We start from the raw sequence: 17,411 nt of genomic DNA, 5'->3' as shown, positions 1-17,411 counted from the left end.
TTAAGTGCCCTCCTTCCTTAACCTTTCTTTGCTCAAAGGAAGTCTACATACCATCAGCATCTGCCAAGTCCTAGTCACTTAAATCACACTCCTTCATTATGACAATCCCTTAATCCCAGTGTTTCAGTGACAGAGGCAGAAGACGTGTATGGGAAGAACAAAACAAACAAAAAACCCTCTGAATTTTGGTCCAGCCAAAAATAAGTGATCTTGATGTGAGAAACAAAGGCAAGCTGAGTGCAAAGCACAAGCTAACCCCCTCCTTAACTGACAGAGATCCCAGTCAGGACATGAGTCTCCATCAGTTTGCAACTGTCTTAATGATTTACAAGAAAAAAGGCAATCTCCAGAAACCTACAGACTCAATTTCCTGGAGACCTAACATCACTGTTCCCTCCATAGGATAGAAAATCTTAATCAGTCACTCCAAGTGCAGCTCTTTTTGCCCATGGGTCCTGACCCCGTGCTTTAATAAAATCACTTTTTTGTATTGAAGAGGTCTCAAGAATTCTTTCTTGGCCATCAGCTCTGAACCCCAACACTTCAAACCACATCCATCTGAGTCAGAGGCAAGAAACAATAAAGTGCATTAAAACAAAAAGATAAACATATCTGAGAGAGACTTCCAAGGCAAGCATGGTTGAATATTAGGGACTTATTAATACACCTTATCACATTAATAGGTTTGAAAGAAAAAAATGCAATTACTTTATTAGATGCTAAAAAGGCATTTGATAAAATTCAACATACATTACTAATTTTAAAAAAGACCCTTAAGAGGTACCTGGCTGGCTCAGTCTGTACAGCCTGCAACTCTTGATCTTGGGTTGAGTTGGAGCCTCATACTGAGTATAGAGAGAACTTAGAAAAAATAAAAAATAAATAGGGGCGCGACTGAGTGGCACAGTCAGTTAAGCATCTGACTTCAGCTCAGGTCATGATCTTGTAGTTTGTGAGTTTAAGCAAAGGACTGTCCATAATTTCTTTGAAGTGACAAAAAATACACTAGTGCCAGTTGTGGGCACCTTCCAACATTCTGAAAAATCACTGATTTCTGACAAACACCGTGGCCTGAGACTGAGCATAGAAGACAATCACCCACAATCCTGCAGCGAGAGAGAGAGAGAGAGAGAGAGAGAGAGAGAGAGAGAGAGAGAGAAGAACCATTGGCTCAGTTGTGATCATGTGATGTTCGGCATCCTATACTGCTTGTTGCAAGACATCACTTGTTTATCAACTTAAAATTTATTAGAAATGGTTTGCTTGTCTTGTGGAACACTTGCAGAACAAGTTACAATCCAAGGTTTTACTGTAAATGATACCAAAGCTGAAAACAATTTCCAGTTGCACATATATGACTGTGTACTAGAACTCAAGAGAATCAACCAAAAAGCTAGGAGAATCATAACGAAAATATCAAAATAAATATATAAAAACACAAAATGTCCTTAATGCAAATGATAATAATTAACTATAATTAGAAAGTAGAGATTCACATAGTAGGATGCACACAGCAGTATTCAAGGGGGAAATTATTTTGTAATTAACTTCACAATACTTTAGAAAAGAATTTTAATAATTGTTCAATCTAGGAGATGAATATTCATGGAGGTTCATTAAACCCTTTACTTTTCTGTAGGTTTAAAAAATTTCATAGTAACAAGAAAGAAAAGAAAAGAAAAGAAAAGAAAAGAAAAGAAAAGAAAAGAAAAGAAAAAAAGAAAAAGAAAGAAAGAAAGGCCGATATTCCTGAAACCAATACTATACTGTATGTTAATTAACTTGAATTTAAGTAAAATCTTGGAAAGGGAAGGGAAGGAAGGGAGAGGAGGGGAGGGGAGGAAAGGAAAGGAATCCAGCCAAGAAACTTTTGGGGAAAAAAGAGTAAAGAAGAAGGCTTTATCCAACAGGATATTAACATGGATTCTAAAGCCAAAGTAATTAAAACGTCTTGGTATTGGGAAAAGAATAAACAAAGAGATCAATGGAAGGGAACAGAGTCCAAAATTAGACCTAAGTATAAACAAAAATTTACTCTATGAAAGAAATAGTTGAGTTACTCAATTAATAAATAGTATCGTAAAACTGGCTAGTTATTGGAATAAAAACAGCGATGGCTATCTCACCCCTTACAGTACTGCATACACAGATACAGTATATTTAGAAATGAGGGTTAGTTAAAACATTTTCAGGTAAACAAAAAGTTGCTGTCAAGATGTTAGTCAGGGTTCAGGTGTCTGGGTGGCTTCGTTGATTAAGCGTCCGACTTCAGCTCGGGTTATGATCTCGCGGTTCAAGCGAGTGGGTTCAAGTGGGTTCAAGCCCCATGTTGGGCTGTGCTGACAGCTTAGAGTCTGGAGCCTGCTTCAGATTCTGTGTCTCTTCTTTCCCTGCCCCTCCCCTGCTCACACTTTGTCTCTCTCTCTCTCTCTCAAAAATAAATAAACATTAAAAAAAAAAAAAAAAAAAAAAGATGTTAGGGCTGCAATCATCTTGCCCAGGGCTGCAGCATCCCCTTCCCAGGTGGCTCACTTACAAGTACTGGCAATTGACAGGTGGGCACAGTTCCTTTTCCAGGGCTGACTGACAACCTCATGACATGGCAGCTGGCTTCCCCATAGAGTGAATGTTCCAAGAAAGAGCAAGGTAAAAGGAGAAATGTATCTTATGACCCAGCCTCAGAAGTCACACTCCATCATTTCCTGAATGTTCCTTACACTGTGTAACCACTAGGACAGTGTAACCAATGCCCTTTCAGGTTAGAATGGTCGGCCCTATAGAGTGGGAGGGAACTACTTAAGAGTATGAATTCTAGGGGCGCCTGGGTGGCGCAGTCGGTTAAGCGTCCGACTTCAGCCAGGTCACGATCTCGCGGTCCATGAGTTCGAGCCCCGCGTCAGGCTCTGGGCTGATGGCTCGGAGCCTGGAGCCTGTTTCCGATTCTGTGTCTCCCTCTCTCTCTGCCCCTCCCCCGTTCATGCTCTGTCTCTCTCTGTCCCAAAAATAAATAAAAAACGTTGAAAAAAAAATTTTAAAAAAAAGTATGAATTCTAGAAGGTGAATCACTGTAGGTGCCTTGGACAGTGGCTTGAACATTAATGCTACTTCTTAAGGATTATTGTAAAAATAAGAAAATGGTCCTAAAATATCAGGATAGGAAAAGAAATGGTGGACCAATAAAATCGCAAAAATGTAGGTAAATTTAAACGAACATGGCTAATATGAAATAATGTTTGATTCACACATTGTAAATATTACAGCATGCACGAGACAGGAAATGACCCAATCACAGAATGTTTTAAAGGTCCCTTTATGTTTCAGAGGGAAATTGTTTCAGAGGGAAAAAACGGGAAACTAACATTAAACTCTTATGTAGTCAACACTCAAAGTTTGAGAGTAATCATGAAGAAACTAAAAGTTGAATACCTATCTTTCAAACTCATAGTTTAAACGGTATGTGAGAAAAACCCTCCACCAATTCAAAAGGAAACAAAGAAAAAGGGTTAAAAAATTAATTACCCAGAAACACAGGAAGAAGAAGAAATGAGAAAATACTCAGAACCCAACATTAATGAAACATTATGTATCAAAACTAAAGAGGTTCTTGGAGGATATTTTATTTCATTATTATTTTTTTCAGGAAACAACAGTCTTAAGTGGTTATGTTAGATAAGAAGGAATGCTGAAACTAATGAGCTAAGCAGCCATTAAGACATTTAAAGAAAATAAATAAACCCAAACACCTAAAAGTAAGAAAATGATAAGGACAAAACTAATTTTATAAAATAGACAATAAGATACATGTCTTAGTAATAAAATTTAGAAACCTGAAATTGTTATTTTTTTCATTTTTAAAAATGTTTATTTGAGAGAGAAAGAGAATGGGGGGAGGGAGGGAGAGAGAGAGACGAAGACAGAAGATCTGAAGCAGGTTCTGTGCTGACAGCAGAGAGCCTGATGTGGGGCTTGAATTCATGAACTGCAATATCATGACCTGAGCCGAAGGCAGCCACCTAACCGACTGAGCCACCCAGGCGTCCCTGGAATTGTTTTTGAAAGGATATACTCCAGATAAAGCAGAGACTTACAAGACCATGCCACAAACCACTTATGCAAATTAAGTTGGAAATTTAGATGAAAAAGGCAGATTCCTAAAAAATATAACATAAGAGAAATGACCAGGGAAGATGGAGAAAACCTGAGTGGTCCTATAACCACTGACGACACTGGGCAATAATTTTGAACTCTTTTAAGAAAGAAAACATCAGGTCCAGATAATTTTTAAAGGCAAATTCTATCAAACATTCAAGGAAGAGATAATTTTAACCTTATACACATTTTCCAGAGGATAAAAAAAGGGAATACTTTCCAATTCATTTCATAAAATTACCATGGATCCTAATCCACAAAAGAGAAAAATTAAAAGCCAATCTCATTTATAAGCATAAACATAAACTTTCAAAACAAAATATTAGCAAATAAAACCTAGTAATGTATTCTAAAAAATACACCATGACCCATTTGGGTTAACTGCACAAATGTAAGGTGGTTAGAAAACCTAATGTAATTTTCTTCATCAACAGATTAAAGACTAAAATATACAATAATATCATTATCAATATGATCAAATCATATTAAACACTTGGTAAAAGTAAACATCCTTTCATGTAAATGCTCTTAGCAAACTTAGAATAGAAAAACATTCCTTGACATAAAGAATACACACCAAAGACCTTAACGATAAAGTATTAGAACATTCCCTTTAAAAGCAAGACTATGACAAGGTATCCATTTCCACTTCTATTCAAGGGTATGCTGTCATATGCTAGTCAGCCCAGTAAGAGAATAAAGCACAAAAACAAAAACACATAAAAATATAAGGATTAAAATGGAAGAAACAAAAGTCATTAGCTTATTTGGGAAATCTGGAAGAATTCTCATTATCAGACTGATGAGAGTTTAACCAGGTTGCTAGATTTCCAAAAATCAACTTCATTTCTAAACATCAGCAACAAAGAAATAAAATGTAATTTAAAAAAAGATACTATTCACAAAACAACCAAAATTAAGACACCTGGAATAAAACAATAATAGCAAGAGGTAACAATTACTAAGCATTTATTATGTATCCCTATGAAAAAGAGACTCTTGTTAACTGTTTTGCAGATGAGGAAACTGAGGCACAGAGAGGCTGATTTACCTAAGATCGCAGTTAGTAAGCAGCTAAGTGAGGATTTAAACCCAGGCAGTCTGGTTCTAGAGCCTTTGCTCTTAATCACTACTCTAAACTGCCTTCCTTTGCAAGATGTGCAAGGCCTCCATGGAGTTGCAGGATATTTTGTACATGTATAAATATTGTTCTGAGACATTAAAGAGGTAAAAGAAATGCCATGCTCATGCATAAGGGAAATTCTAGCATCAAGATCTTAATACTCCCCCAAATTGATACACAAAATTAATAGAACACTGATCAAAATTCCAACAGGATTTTCCATAGATGCTAATTCTAAAATTTATAAGGAAAAAGGCAAAGAAAAACCAAGATACTCTTCAAGAAGAGAGACAGGTGGGTAAGTCAGCCTATCAGATAACCAGATTTATTACAAGGGAATATTAGTTGAGACAGTATGGATTAGTACAGTAACAGAGAGCTCAACATAACAGACCGGAGTGCCTAGAAACAATCCTACAATTAATTTTTTTAATGTTTACTTTATTTATTTTGAGACAGAGAGAAAGTGTGAGCAGGGGAGGGGCAGAGAGACAGAGGTAGAAAGAGAGGATCTGAAGCAGACTCTGCACAGACAGCGCAGAGTCTGACACAGGGCTCGAGCTCACAAACTGTGAGATCACAACCCGAGCCAAAATCAAGAGTCGGATGCTTAACCAACTGAACCACCCAGGTGCCCCCAATCCTACAATTATACCGAAACTTTGTAAGAATAAAGTAGTATTTCAACAACTGAGAAAAGAATAACTATGAAATAGGCGAAAAACTGAATCCATATCTTACACTATATATAAAAAATAATCTCCAGGGGGAATAAATGTGAAATGCAAAATTATAGGAGAAATATGGGATATTATCTTTCATTACTCTGAGGTAACGATGGATTTCTTCAGCAAGATACTGAAAACACTGAGAAATTCAACCCCATATTAAAAAGTTCTCATGAACTTGGAGGAGACATGTGAAATTCATAATACTGAGAAAGGGTTTAGAATATAAAGAACTACAATTCCATAAGAAAAGACTCACAAATCAATAGAATTGTGGGCAGAAGATATGAACAGATGTTTCATATTTCCAGAAGAGGAAACACTAATAGCTAATAAATACACAAAAATATGCTAAACCTCATTATGAATCAGGGAAATGCAAATTAAAATCAAAATATCATTCACACCCACAAAATTGGCAAAGCTAAATGTGGGTGAAGATGCAGTGCAATGGGAACTCATATGCTGCTAGTGGGAGTATCGACTAGTACAATCACTGAGAAAACTATTAGGTATCATCTTATCAAGCTGAACATGTGTAGAATCCATGATCCAGAACTTCCTCTCTTAGGGAAACTCTTACCCTTGTGTACCAGGAGACACGTGCAAAAGTATTCACAGCACTCATGACCCCTATGACCTTGGGTAAACTACTTCATCTTCCTACACCTCTCTTTCCTCATCTGTAAAATGAGGACTGTCATGCCAACCTCATTATTGCGACGATTCATACATACGAAAGCACTGAGAACAGTGCCTGGCTCATGTTATATCCTCTACAAATTAGGTATTATTTGTATTATGCTCGTTAGAACCCATACGTACACTGTTGAAGAGCAGAAAGATAAACTGGGGTATATTTATACAATCAAGTGCTATCCAGCAGTGAAAATGTATGAACTAATAAGCTTACACTTCACCATACATTGATCTCAAAACATAACTTTGAGTTGCAGAAGACTACATATAGTATGTTACAATATCAAATTCAAAACCAAGCAAAAATAAACTATTAATTGTTTAGGGACATACATGAAAGTAAAACTATAAAGAGCATGTGGTTGAAATAGAAAAGGAAGCTGGGGTATGTGAAGGAAACAAAGAAAGCACAGGGAGTGAGGAGAGCAGGAAGATGTGGGGTTAGAAAGGCAAATGGAGGCTGGGCCATACAGCAGAGACCTATACTTGATCGTGGGAAGCCAATGAAGTATTATAAACCAGTGGATGATATAAAATAATTTGGGCAAGATCACCCTACTGTTATGTGAATAACTGTCCACAGAAAAGGGAGGGTGGAAACAGGAAGACCAGTTGGGAGGCTGTTGTAGTGGTCCAGGTAACACAGGAAGAAGATTTGATCTGGAGTAGTAGTAGTAGGGACGGATAGAAGGGTAGAATTCAGGAACACTCTGGTAGAACTGATAGATCTTGCTAATGGATTAAATGCAGGAGATGGAGCAAAGAAAGCTCAAAGATGTTTATAGGGTTTTGGTTTTTTTTTGTTTTGTTTTGTTTTGTTTTTTTGAGTAACTGAGTGTATGCGATGGCATTACAGTTTACTGAGATGAGGGAGATGGGGAAGTTTTGGAAAAGTCAGGAGATTACTAAGTTTGAGACATCCTGAATATCCGAGTGGAAAAATTAAAGTAGACAACTGGCTATACGAGTCTTGAGCTCAAGGGAAAGATCAGGCTAGAGCTAGAGATTTGGGGGTCATGGCATAAAGATGGTATTTAGAAGAATGGGAATGGCTGAGATCTTCCAGAGAAAAGGCTGGCATGCTTGGGTGGCTCATTGGTTAAGTGACTTACTCTTGATCTTGGCTCAGGCCATGATCTCATCATGGTCTGTAAGATTGTCAGCTGTGCTGACAGCTTAGCGCCTGCTTGGGATTCTCTCTCTTCCTCTCTCTCTCTCTCTCTGCCCCTCTCCTCCTTGGTGACACACACACGCACTCTCTCTCTCTCACTCTCAAAATAAACAAACATTTAACAACAACAAAAAAGGCCAAGGATGGAACCCTGGGCATTCCAATGTATACATACAAGTATGGCAGCAGAAGAGAAAGCTTCAGTGAGGTAGGAAAAGGATGTGCCTTCATGAACCTAGAGAAGAAAGTGCTTAAGATGATGCATCAAACACTGCTGGGAAATAGAATAAACTGAGGACAGAAAATGGAGAATACTAGTGACCACAATACTAGGCATTTCAATGTAGTAAAAACAAAAGCTTGGTTGAGGGACTTTTTCTCCATAAAAATACAAGCAGTTGCAGGGTGCCTGGGTGGCTCAGTCAATTGAGCAGAGGACTCTCGATTTCAGCTCAGGTCATGATCCCAGGGTTGTGGGATCGAGCTCTGTGTCGGGCTCTGTGCTGAGCATGGAGCCTGCTTAAGATTCTCTCTGTCTCTCTCTCTCTCTCTCTGTCTCTCTCTCTCTCTCTCTCTCTCCCCGCCCCTCTCCCCTGCGTGCGCTCTCTTTCTCTCTGAAAGAAAGATAGAAAGGGAGGGAGGGAGAGTGGAAGGAAGGAAGGAAGGAAGGAAGGAAGGAAGGAAGGAAGGAAAGAAGGAAGGAAGAAAGGTGAAAAGCAGTTGCAGATGAAGAGAACAGGGAACAAGATTTCAAGCTGGAAAAAAGAGCAATGTGGTACAGAAGAAAGAACGTGGTCTCCATACTGACTAGCAAGTGAATGTAACAATTACCACTGTCTAACATTCAGCTTCTTCTTAAGATGTTGGGACCAAATGGTCTTGTCTAAAGTCCTTGTGGTTCTCAGAATTGCCCTGGGAAGAGGGAGGTGTATCTGAGAATATAGGGAAGAGAAGTGACTGGGGACCTGAACAGAATAAGTCAACAAAATAGAAAAGATTTTTTAAAAGCAGTTCTGGTATGACTCTAGAATTATACACAGAAAAATGATATAGCATAAAAGTACCCAGAATGTTTCAATTATGTGCTACCATATCATTATCCCAGGACCACTGTACTATTTTTGAAATCACAAAGGTGAGGAGTTGATCTTTCTTTCCTTTGTAATGAGACTTGACAGACAAACTGAACAACACATGAGGAAGAAATCTTTAACTCTGTGAAGTTCAGAAGCATAACGAAAGCAAAACGCTAAAAACAAAGATCTCTCTCTGTCTCCTCTTGTCCCAATTATAGAGGTAACTCAGCCATCCAAATCCTGCCGCTCCACACACACTAAAGAGCCAGAAAGGAAACCCCAAACTGTTACCTCCATTCTGTTTCCCTTTCTTGTTTGCCTTCTCTTTCCTTTATTCTCTCCCAATATTCAGCCGCTGGCAGATTCTTACAATGTTTAAAATAACAAAACAGGAAAACTGTAATTTGGGTTCAAGATGTCTTTCTCTACAAAGACAATTAACATTTTTAAAAGTAGGGCACGCTGGGTCTGAAACAGCTTGCCATTTTACCTTTAAATGATACATTTTGAAGTACTGTATAACCAGCTGTTTCTTTCTTTCTTTCTTTTTTTTTTTTTTCCAGAGATAGTTCCATCTTTCTCTGATCTCCCCATCCATCCTACCTCAAGGCAGGAGCCACATTTTGTTCCAGAAACAAACAGCTGCTGGCAGCGGGAGGTAACAGGATACTCCTTAGGCATTCTTGTTAAAGGCCTTCACAGAGAGGAACTACCATTATCTTACTGTTTGAAATCATAGGGCTTCAAATAAGAATATGTGACACATCACAGCTATCTATTCAGAGACCTTCCACCTTGAAAAGAATGCGGGGATGTGAATGAGCATCTTTAAAGTCCGCTATTGGGGCTGTAATACCTGGAGTACAAATTCAGATTAAGATCTGAATAATCATTTACTTTTTTTTAGATCAGAAATGTTAGAAGCAACAAACTAAAAAATGAAACGAAACAAAATGAAACGAAATGAAACGAAACGAAACGAAACGAAATGAAATAAAGCCTGGTCCCTAAGTAATTATAAATGTTAGGTGAGATTAAGATACTGGGATAAGAAGAGTATCAGGTCAGGCTCTACCAAAACCTATTTTCAATCTTTTTTTTATATCAAAATAATTTTTTTTTTAACATTTATTCATTTTTGAGAGACAGAGACAGAGCATGAGCAGGGGAGGGGCAGAGAGAGACAAGGAGACACAGAATCGGAAGCAGGTTCCAGGCTCTGAGCTGTCAGCACAGAGCCCAACGTGGGGCTCGAAATCACAAACCGTGAGATCATGACCTGAGCCGAAGTCAGACGCTTAACCGACTGAGCCACCCAGGCGCCCCTATATTAAAATAAAATAAAACTTACTTGTATGGTTTTTAGTATTGTTTTATTCTCTAATGGCAAATTTAATGGACACATTTATAAGTCTGCCTGATGCACAGACACACAGACATACACTCTCCCTCTCTTTCTTCATCTTTCCTAAGGGCTCCAAATAAAAAGGGTTGTTTTATTATGCTTTTCAGGATTATTTATATCTAAAATGTTATTTTTTACTTTTTCCACCCCAAATTTATTGTCTATAATATTTTGAGATTTCTTACTTGGCTTTAGTCTACAAATGCAAGATTTTAAGAAAATATTTTTGTGTGTCTGCATAAAATAGTTGTCCCATTGACAACTTCAAATATGCCTTATTTTCACCTTTCACTGTATTAGTTTCCTAGGGCTGTCATAACACGTTACCACAAACTTGTTGACTTAAAACAAAAGCACCTACGGGTGCCTGGGTGCCTCAGTTGTGTAAGCGTCCGACTTCAGCTCAGGTCATGATCTCGCGGTTTATGGGTTTGAGCCAGGTGCTGGGCTCTATGCTGACAGCTTGGAGCCTGAAGCCTACTTCGGATTCTGTGTCTCCCTCTTACTGTCCCTCCCCCACTCTCTCTCTCACTCAAAAAAAAAAAAAAAAAAAAAAGGAAAAAAAAGAAAAAATTGAAAAAATTAAAAAAAATAAAATAAAATACATATACTCTTCAGGCCAGCAGTCCTTAAAAAACATAAATACAAAACCAAAAAACACCAGAAATCTATACTCTCATAGCTCTACTGGCCGGAAGTCCAAAATCAAGGTGTCGGCAGTGCTGTATTCATTCCCTCTAAAGTCTCTGAGGGAGAGTTCTTCCTTGCCTCTTAGTTTCTGGTGGCTGCTGGCAGTCCCTGGCATTCCTTGGCTTGCAGACATATCACTCCAATGTCTATCACTGTCTTTACCATAAACTTCTCCCTGTGTTTATCCTGTTTCTGTATGTCTCAAATCTCTCTCTCTGTTCCCGTATAAGAACACCAGTCATTGGATTTAGGGTCCACCCTAAATTCTGGAGGATCTTGTCTTAAGACCCTTAATTACATCTGCAAAGACCCTATTTCCAAATAAGGTCACATTCAAAGGTACCAGGGGTTAGGAAATAGGCATATCTTTTAGGGTCCAGGGTTCAACCCACTACATAGATTAGCATCTACCTGGCTGGGATCCTAAAATAAAATATGTCTGGCTCTCATGGCACTTGTCATGTTCTTCCTAGAATCCAGCTTGACTTGAGAAAAGGTATTATTTATAGGAAGTCAATAATGAATCCCTTAGGAATGCTCACTTCCTAATTTAGCTAACTTTGAATTCAAATAAGAGTTTTTTTTCTATAGGAAAAAAACATAGCCAATTGAATCTCTACTTTATCTGGCTGAGATTTCAAGTGAGAATTTACTCATTGCCCCAATGGAATTTTATTATTACTATTGCCCATAATATATACATTCTAATTTTCTACTTGAGTTTAAAACCATGGATTTATTCCTTTTTTCCCCAAATCCAGGAAGAAATTATTTTCCATTAGGGAGAACTAAGGTTCCATTTAATCCAGTAACCCCCTCTTGGTAATCTGTAACTACTTTTAGTTCCCTTTCTCTCCCACAGGGTCATCCTTTACGCTAAGTCATGCAAATCATGCGCACGTGCACGCATGTGGGCACGTGCACACGTTTATTCCTTGTAGGACTCCTTGACAGCCTTTCCACTCATCAGTCCTACTTATTTATATTTTCTTTTCTTCAAGTTTGTTTATTTAAATAATCTCTATACCCAACGTGGGGCTTAAACTCACAACCCTAAGATCAAGAGTTGCACACTCTTCCGACTGAGCCAGACAGGCGCCCCTATTTATATTTTCTATTTCAGAGGCTAATGGGAGTTCTTTAAGTCTCGGCCGTACACACACAGAAAGAACAGCAGCAGTACAGCCCTTAGAAAAATAGCCTTCCACTATTCTAAATGCTTTATGTATATTAACTTAATCCTCATTCTATGAACAGTATCATCATCTGTGTTATACAAATGAACAAACTGAGAGATTAAATGGTGAGACCAGAATATGAACCCAAGCAGGTGGGCTCCAGAGTCCATGTTCTTAAATGCAAGACTGCCTCTGATGTAATGTGCCAAAATGTTCCATAGTGGTGAGGTTACAGGTGAATTTTTAAAACTGCTTCTCTATATATCCCACATTTCCTACAATAATTATATAGATTAATTCTGTGTCCCAAAAATATTCATTTAAGTAGAAGGAAAAAAAGTATCCATTTGTGAGGGTACAACATAATAGTAAGCACAGAACACTATGAGCCAGGCACTGTTTGCAATATGTGATTTATATACATTAACTTAATCCTCAAAACAATTATGATCTTCAATTATAGATGAGAAAATAGAGGCACAGAGAAGTTAAACAGCTTGCCCAAGGTCATACCGCTAGCATGTGGCAGCGGTTGTCCAGCTTGAGTCTGTGATCTTAACTAGGTTACATTGCCTAAAATGAGATATAAAAGTGTGGTGCTAAACTCCAGTCTGACTCTGCTAGAGTGTACTAATGTCAAGAAAAGATGTGTTTCACATCCTGTCACCCAAACCAGATAAAAGACTATTCTTAAAAAGAAAACGTTCCTTTGCCACTAAATCTCTGTATCTGTCGCTACTCATTAGCACGGCCACCCTAAGTACCACCTCTCTCCTGATTTCCCACCACTGAGGGGACTTTTGCCCTTCCCATAGGTCACACTGCTTCCACCTCTTACAGCACTCACCATGTGCTTCCTGGAATCACAGTCATCCCATACTAAATGTGTCTGAAGGACAAGGACTCTGTTCTTACTCTCACTGAATCCCTCCAACTCCTAGCACAGTGGTTTAGAAGAAAACAGATGTCCAGTTTGTTTAAACTGTAATCTCTACCATTCAATGTAAATATATTTAAAAGGAAGATTTTTAAGGGAAAAAAATGTGCTTCACCACACTAAGTATAAAAAACCTAAGTAAGTGTTTTCATTCTAATAGACTTCTTAATTGGACAATTTTAGCCCAGATTAGAGGGCATTTATTTTTTTTTAATATGAAATTTATTGCCAAATTGGTTTCCATACAAAACCCAGTGCTCATTCCAACAGGTGCCTAGAGGGCATTTAAATTACCCCTTTCTAAACAGTGTCACAAATGCAGAATACTTTTTCCCTTTGTCATTGGATAAATTGGGCATTTTGCCAAATCTTTTTCTAACTAGGTCCTGTGGTTAATTTCTTAATCTGTCAGCATCTCCTTGCATCTTGTTAAAAGTCAAGACAGTTGGACTTTTTCCATTGTTTTTGTGAAAGTGAGGTAATCTTCCTATGGCAGCCTCACAGGAATAGACTCATCACTAAATAGCTGCCATCCTTCACCTATCAGGTGAGCAAATACCACCACCACCAGCACCACCACCTGAAACAAACAAACAAAAGCCCTATAGCACTGTGGGCAAGGTTGTGGGAAAATGGGCATTCATACACTGCTTGTAGGAACCTACTTTGGCACACCTTTACAGAGGACAATTTCTACCCAACTTGCAAATGCATATAATGTTTGACTCAGGCTTTCTACTCCAAAAATTGATTCTATAGATATACATTGTAAATCTCATGACGATAGCTGTATAGCAGGCTCATACACTAATAATCCAGATGAGGAGAAAAAGGCCTCTAAGAAATAAATTTTTGGGTAAAAGGGGAACTCCATGCAACGATAGTATAAATGAGATATCAGGGGTGCCTGAATGGCTCTGTAGGTTAAGTGTCCGACTCTTGATTTCGGCTCAGATCATGATCTTACAGTTCATGGGATTGAGCCTTGTGACAAGCTCTGTGCTGATAGTGTGGAGGCTGCTTGGGATTCTCTCTCTCCCTCTCTCTGCCCCTCCCCTGCTCTTTCATGTACTCTCTCTCTCTTAAATAAATAAAAATAAAAAAAAGAGGTATCATAAAAACTTGAGGATATAATAAAAGCATGTTAAATCTGCCAACAAGAAAAAAGAAAAGCAATGGTAAATCCTAGGAATAAAACCCGGAAAGTCATAAAAGAAATGACCCAAAATGAGGCAAGGTAAAATATGACATAATTTTTTTTAAGTTTTTTTATTCTGAGAGAGAGATAGAGGGAGGGAGGGGCAGACAGAGAATCCTAAGCAAGCTCTGCACTGTGAGTGCAGAGCCCGACACAGGGCTCGAACTCACCAACCCATGAGATCGTGACCTGAGCCAAAATCAAGAGCTGGATATTCAACCTACTGAGCAACCCAGGTGCCCCAAAATACAATTTTAAGTAAAATTTATGAAAAAAGAAGTCATGTGATCTTATCCTGGGAACTCTCCTTTGAATATAGAAAATGTAATCTTGGTACTGCAAATACTTAGATTTGTAGGACTACAGTCACAATAATTATACAGTGATAATTATTTATTATGTTATTTATTATGTCTTTCAATTTTAAAGTAGGAGAATAATATCTAACTAAAGGTAATGGCATTAATGGAAGCAGCAACAGAAGTATAACTAAAACATGTAGGTCACAAAGTTAACAACAACAACTACAACAATAATAAATTTGAAGATAGTTTCCAAACACAGGTAGGAGGAAGAAGAAAGAAAATAAAGGGCTACACATTAAATTCTCATTTTTCACAATAGAAAGTCAGTAAATCTTTTATAATTCAACAAAGAGAGGCAAAAAAAAAGTGCAGTTATGTCCCATGGGAGGGGCTTTCCCTGGTTAAAGGGGTGATTCTTGGTTGGTCTAATCCAAAGATCCTAGTATGTATATATTTATAAGAGAGAAAGAAAGAAAGTGTAAGTGAGGGGCAGAGAGAGAGGAGACAGAGTAGAGCCCAAAGTGGGGCTCGAGCTCACCTGAAGCGGGGTCTGAGCTCACTCACTGTGGGGCTCGAGAGCATGAACTGTGATATCATGACCTGATCTGAAGTTAGATGCTTAACTGACTGAGCCACCCAGGTGGCCCCAAAGATGCTAGTCTTATTCTAAGAACAAAAAGAACTGCAAAGGCATCTTAACTTGTATCAAGTAACCATACTAGTAACAACATGGTATTATTTAAAAACTATTATATATAGTGTAGGATAAAAGACATAAGTAATTATGATAATGTTGAGATTTTTAGCATAAAAGAAATGCAAGTTAAAAGAAAAAAGTTTAAAACCCTGAAATCAAGATTTAAAAAATTTTTTTTAATGTTTTTATTTTTGAGAGAGAGAGCATGAGTGGGGGAGGGGCAGAGAGAGAGAGAGAGAGAGAGAGAGAGGGAGACGCAGAATCTGAAGCAGGCTTCAGGCTCTAAGCTGTCAGCACAGAGCCTGACGCGGGGCTCAAACCCATGAGCCGTGAGATCATGACCTGAGCCGAGGTCAGAAGCTTAACCAACTGAGCCACCCAGGTGCCCCAAATCAAGGTTTGTTTGTTTTTTTTATTTTTATTATTTTTTTTTCAACGTTTACTTATCCTTGGGACAGAGAGAGACAGAGCATGAACGGGGGAGGGGCAGAGAGAGAGGGAGACACAGAATCGGAAACAGGCTCCAGGCTCTGAGCCATCAACCCAGAGCCCGATGCGGGGCTCGAACTCCCGGACCGCGAGATCGTGACCTGGCTGAAGTCGGACGCTTAACCGACTGCGCCACCCAGGCGCCCCTGTTTGTTTTTTTTTTTTAAAGAAGAGAATTCTTTAGTTCTGACCACTTGAAAAGGCTTAGAAGCAATGATCATCTCAGTTGCATTAAGTATCCCTATTACCCCAATTGTGGTCTCTAAATACTATTTCCCATTAAAAGGAAAGTAATGGATTGTAAACCTGGGGCAGGAAGTGTATAAGCCTAGAAAAATCTTATCATACCAGAAAGCAAGGAAGACATCAAAGACTACTAGGATTGTATCAAAATGCCATGGAAGCCACCTTGACAGAAATCTCAATGGCCAAAGATGGGACAATTTGAACATCCAAAATAATGATGGCAATAGATTGAAAATCACCAAATATATAAAAACCCATGAGTTCATAACACACACACACACACACGCACACACACCCCAACTTTGAAGGTAGCCAGGGAATGAACTCATCATTCTGAAAATAGAGAAATAAATAAAAAGAGTCAAACCCTCATTTACATAGCATGTTACCTCACTCTACTCACGCTTAAACAATGACAGCTGGAACTCCCATCACTACGTCCTCAACATCTGTCATGCATCAACATCCAGAGGCAGAAAATAAGAACTCACTTTCTTAGGTCTCATTTTCTTTTTAAAGTTTATTTATGTATTTTGAGAGACAGCACATGAGAGCAGGAGAGGGGAAGAGAGAGGGGGAGAGAGACAGAGAGAATCCCAAAGCAGGCTCTGCACTGCCAGTACAGAGCCTGACGTGGGGCTTGAACTCACAAACCATGAGATCATGACCTGAGCCAAAACCAAGAACTGGACGGTACCCGGGTGCCCCAGCTTAAACTTTTTTAAACTTAATTTTTATTTGTATCAAAATAACAAGTATACACTATTTAAAAGAGCAAATCATACTACAAGGCTTAATCGGCAAAAGTTTCCTTCATCCCTTCTTACTTCTTAGTTGGCAGGAATAGGAAGGAAGTAGTAACCTGAAAGGGTGAGGTGCTAACTGGGTACTAACTCTTCCATACTTCAGACTTTCAACTAATATTCCTATTTTCAGGCTCAATGTATATCCCACGTTCACAGATACCTAAAACGTATCCCAGAACATCGCCTACTTACAGCTGAGAATGGGTTTGCTTCTCATTAGCTTCCACCGTAAGTTGGAAGTTTGCTTCTCATTAGTTCCATTATAAGCTTCCATCTGTATTTCATATAGTCCCTGTGCCTGCTTTTGTTTTCCTTTCTCTCAGCTAAGTATCTAGGAATGGATTACTGGGTCCTATGGTAAGTATATGTTTAATATTAAAAGAAACTGCCACCTGTTTCCGAACAAGCCATACCACTTTACTTTACATTCTCGGCTGAACACTAAGAAAGTTCCACTTGTTCCACATTTGTCAATTTTAGTTATGCTAGTAGATGTACAGTGGTAGTTCACTAT

At 38.5% G+C, this 17,411-nt stretch overlaps 1 protein-coding gene across 2 annotated transcripts in view; it reads right to left on the bottom strand.

Annotated features, from left to right (window-relative positions):
• Window positions 1-17,411, bottom strand: part of PACS1 (phosphofurin acidic cluster sorting protein 1) — a 155,384-nt gene that overhangs the window by 52,590 nt on the left and 85,383 nt on the right. The window lies entirely within an intron of this gene.

This window comes from Herpailurus yagouaroundi, unplaced genomic scaffold, assembly GCF_014898765.1.
Source record: "Herpailurus yagouaroundi ecotype Mexico unplaced genomic scaffold, PumYag 569, whole genome shotgun sequence".
Taxonomy (NCBI): Eukaryota; Metazoa; Chordata; class Mammalia; order Carnivora; family Felidae; genus Herpailurus; species Herpailurus yagouaroundi.
The sequence above is the reverse complement of the archived record's forward strand: the minus strand, read 5'-3'. Positions and strand labels throughout refer to the sequence as shown.